Below are 4,135 nucleotides of genomic sequence, written 5' to 3'. Positions count from 1 at the left end.
AGTGGGGCTTTGCCCTTGTGTGGCGCTGGCGTTGGAGCTGCCGGTCACCATAGGTGGCGCGTGTTGTCTCCCGCCGGCAATGCCACGACAGCACGCTCCCGGGCCTCTGTCGGCAGCGGCAAGCTCAGTTGGGAGCAAGGGTGTTCGCACTAAAACCGTCTACTCGCCTAACTCCGGGCGATTGCGCCTCTCTCGAAACCGACCAAGTACCTAGGACGGCGCTGCGCGCCGCCGGGACCTGAGAGGGTTTCGAGGTGTATCGTGCAGGGGAGCTCGGCCTCCTCCTGTTTGCAGAATAATTGAGCGGACGCTTGCGTGTTCGCGCGGGCCCCCGGGACACACTCCCGGGCGGCCGGCTGCTCAGCTCTAGTTGACGCAGCTCCCTGGTTGATCCTGCCAGTAGTCATATGCTTGTCTCAAAGATTAAGCCATGCATGTCTCAGTACAAGCCGCATTAAGGTGAAACCGCGAATGGCTCATTAAATCAGTTATGGTTCCTTAGATCGTACCCACGTTACTTGGATAACTGTGGTAATTCTAGAGCTAATACATGCAAACAGAGTCCCGACCAGAGATGGAAGGGACGCTTTTATTAGATCAAAACCAATCGGATTGGCTTGTCTGGTCCGTTTGCCTTGGTGACTCTGAATAACTTTGGGCTGATCGCACGGTCCTCGTACCGGCGACGCATCTTTCAAATGTCTGCCTTATCAACTGTCGATGGTAGGTTCTGCGCCTACCATGGTTGTAACGGGTAACGGGGAATCAGGGTTCGATTCCGGAGAGGGAGCCTGAGAAACGGCTACCACATCCAAGGAAGGCAGCAGGCGCGCAAATTACCCACTCCCGGCACGGGGAGGTAGTGACGAAAAATAACGATACGGGACTCATCCGAGGCCCCGTAATCGGAATGAGTACACTTTAAATCCTTTAACGAGTATCTATTGGAGGGCAAGTCTGGTGCCAGCAGCCGCGGTAATTCCAGCTCCAATAGCGTATATTAAAGTTGTTGCGGTTAAAAAGCTCGTAGTTGGATTTGTGTCCCACGCTGTTGGTTCACCGCCCGTCGGTGTTTAACTGGCATGTATCGTGGGACGTCCTGCCGGTGGGGCGAGCCGAAGGGGTGCTTTCGCGTCCCGAGGCGGACCCCGTTTAAATCCTACCAGGGTGCTCTTTGTTGAGTGTCTCGGTGGGCCGGCACGTTTACTTTGAACAAATTAGAGTGCTTAAAGCAGGCAAGCCCGCCTGAATACTGTGTGCATGGAATAATGGAATAGGACCTCGGTTCTATTTTGTTGGTTTTCGGAACCCGAGGTAATGATTAATAGGGACAGGCGGGGGCATTCGTATTGCGACGTTAGAGGTGAAATTCTTGGATCGTCGCAAGACGAACAGAAGCGAAAGCATTTGCCAAGTATGTTTTCATTAATCAAGAACGAAAGTTAGAGGTTCGAAGGCGATCAGATACCGCCCTAGTTCTAACCATAAACGATGCCAGCCAGCGATCCGCCGCAGTTCCTCCGATGACTCGGCGGGCAGCCTCCGGGAAACCAAAGCTTTTGGGTTCCGGGGGAAGTATGGTTGCAAAGCTGAAACTTAAAGGAATTGACGGAAGGGCACCACCAGGAGTGGAGCCTGCGGCTTAATTTGACTCAACACGGGAAACCTCACCAGGCCCGGACACCGGAAGGATTGACAGATTGATAGCTCTTTCTTGATTCGGTGGGTGGTGGTGCATGGCCGTTCTTAGTTGGTGGAGCGATTTGTCTGGTTAATTCCGATAACGAACGAGACTCTAGCCTGCTAACTAGTCGCGTGACATCCTTCGTGCTGTCAGCGATTACTTTTCTTCTTAGAGGGACAGGCGGCTTCTAGCCGCACGAGATTGAGCAATAACAGGTCTGTGATGCCCTTAGATGTTCTGGGCCGCACGCGCGCTACACTGAAGGAATCAGCGTGTCTTCCTAGGCCGAAAGGTCGGGGTAACCCGCTGAACCTCCTTCGTGCTAGGGATTGGGGCTTGCAATTGTTCCCCATGAACGAGGAATTCCCAGTAAGCGCGAGTCATAAGCTCGCGTTGATTACGTCCCTGCCCTTTGTACACACCGCCCGTCGCTACTACCGATTGAATGATTTAGTGAGGTCTTCGGACTGGTACGCGGCATCGACTCTGTCGTTGCCGATGCTACCGGAAAGATGACCAAACTTGATCATTTAGAGGAAGTAAAAGTCGTAACAAGGTTTCCGTAGGTGAACCTGCGGAAGGATCATTACCGACTAGACTGCATGTCTTTCGATGTGCGTGTCGTGTCGCGCAACACGCTACCTGTACGGCAGTGGCCGTGCGCCGCGTGCGGAACCACGCGTGCCTCTCAAAACTAGCGGAAGTGTTGTTGTTGTGTGGTACGAGCGCTGAAGCTCTGGAGCGGCTGGCCTGCGGTACCTGGCGCCTGGCGCCGGTTTTGAATGACGTTCGCCCGAGTGCCTGTCCGCTCCGGTGTGGAGCCGTACGACGCCCATCGGCTGTGAGGCCGTTGGACACAAAAAAAATAGTGGAACAGGGGCCGTCAGACGCCTCAGTCCCGCAAATGCTACTGTCTTGAAAGAGACAGTGGGAGACTGAAAAGGAAAAGATCACCCAGGACGGTGGATCACTCGGCTCGTGGGTCGATGAAGAACGCAGCAAATTGCGCGTCGACATGTGAACTGCAGGACACATGAACATCGACGTTTCGAACGCACATTGCGGTCCATGGATTCCGTTCCCGGGCCACGTCTGGCTGAGGGTCGGCTACGTATACTGAAGCGCGCGGCGTTTGTCCCGCTTCGGAGACGTGGGAGTGTCGTGGTCGCCTGTGTGGCCGGCCGCGTCTCCTTAAACGTGCGATGCGCGCCCGTCGCCTGGCGGTTCGCATACCGGTACTTTCTCGGTAGCGTGCACAGCCGGCTGGCGGTGTGGCGTGCGACACCTCGTACAACGACCTCAGAGCAGGCGAGACTACCCGCTGAATTTAAGCATATTACTAAGCGGAGGAAAAGAAACTAACAAGGATTCCCCCAGTAGCGGCGAGCGAACAGGGAAGAGTCCAGCACCGAACCCCGCAGGCTGCCGCCTGTCGTGGCATGTGGTGTTTGGGAGGGTCCACTACCCCGACGCCTCGCGCCGAGCCCAAGTCCAACTTGAATGAGGCCACGGCCCGTAGAGGGTGCCAGGCCCGTAGCGGCCGGTGCGAGCGTCGGCGGGACCTCTCCTTCGAGTCGGGTTGCTTGAGAGTGCAGCTCCAAGTGGGTGGTAAACTCCATCTGAGACTAAATATGACCACGAGACCGATAGCGAACAAGTACCGTGAGGGAAAGTTGAAAAGAACTTTGAAGAGAGAGTTCAAAAGTACGTGAAACCGTTCTGGGGTAAACGTGAGAAGTCCGAAAGGTCGAACGGGTGAGATTCACGCCCATCCGGCCACTGGCCCCCGCCCTCGGCAGATGGGGCCGGCCGCCCGCGCGGAGCAATCCGCGGCGGGGTCGTGTCCGGTTGCCTTTCCACTCGCCGCGGGGTGGGGCCGTTCCGGTGTGCGGTGGGCCGCACTTCTCCCCTAGTAGGACGTCGCGACCCGCTGGGTGCCGGCCTACGGCCCGGGTGCGCAGCCTGTCCTTCCGCGGGCCTCGGTTCGCGTCTGTTGGGCAGAGCCCCGGTGTCCTGGCTGGCTGCTCGGCGGTATATCTGGAGGAGTCGATTCGCCCCTTTGGGCGCTCGGGCTCCCGGCAAGCGCGCGCGGTTCTTCCCGGATGACGGACCTACCTGGCCCGGCCCCGGACCCGCGCCGCTGTTGGCTCGGGATGCTCTCGGGCGGAATAATCGCTCCCGTCAGCGGCGCTTCAGCTTTGGACAATTTCACGACCCGTCTTGAAACACGGACCAAGGAGTCTAACATGTGCGCGAGTCATTGGGCTGTACGAAACCTAAAGGCGTAATGAAAGTGAAGGTCTCGCCTTGCGCGGGCCGAGGGAGGATGGGGCTTCCCCGCCCTTCACGGGGCGGCGGCCTCCGCACTCCCGGGGCGTCTCGTCCTCATTGCGAGGTGAGGCGCACCTAGAGCGTACACGTTGGGACCCGAAAGATGGTGAACTATGCCTG

At 57.4% G+C, this 4,135-nt stretch overlaps 3 non-coding genes across 3 annotated transcripts in view; all 3 read left to right on the top strand.

Annotated features, from left to right (window-relative positions):
- Positions 1 to 380: 380 nt before the first annotated feature.
- Positions 381 to 2,273, top strand: LOC126333985 (small subunit ribosomal RNA). The gene has a single exon (XR_007564489.1). It is a non-coding gene; the product is annotated as a small subunit ribosomal RNA (ribosomal RNA).
- A 362-nt stretch (positions 2,274 to 2,635) lies between these two features.
- On the top strand, positions 2,636 to 2,790 carry LOC126333983 (5.8S ribosomal RNA). Its single transcript, XR_007564487.1, has one exon. It is a non-coding gene; the product is annotated as a 5.8S ribosomal RNA (ribosomal RNA).
- Positions 2,791 to 2,978: 188 nt separating this feature from the next.
- LOC126333986 (large subunit ribosomal RNA) overlaps positions 2,979 to 4,135 on the top strand; it is a 4,222-nt gene continuing 3,065 nt past the window's right edge. Inside the window, exon 1 of the ribosomal RNA XR_007564490.1 lies at positions 2,979 to 4,135. This exon is cut by the window's right edge and continues 3,065 nt beyond it. This is a non-coding gene — a ribosomal RNA (large subunit ribosomal RNA).

This window comes from Schistocerca gregaria, unplaced genomic scaffold (genome assembly GCF_023897955.1).
Source record: "Schistocerca gregaria isolate iqSchGreg1 unplaced genomic scaffold, iqSchGreg1.2 ptg001665l, whole genome shotgun sequence".
In the NCBI taxonomy this organism is placed as follows: domain Eukaryota; kingdom Metazoa; phylum Arthropoda; class Insecta; order Orthoptera; family Acrididae; genus Schistocerca; species Schistocerca gregaria.
The sequence above is the reverse complement of the archived record's forward strand: the minus strand, read 5'-3'. Positions and strand labels throughout refer to the sequence as shown.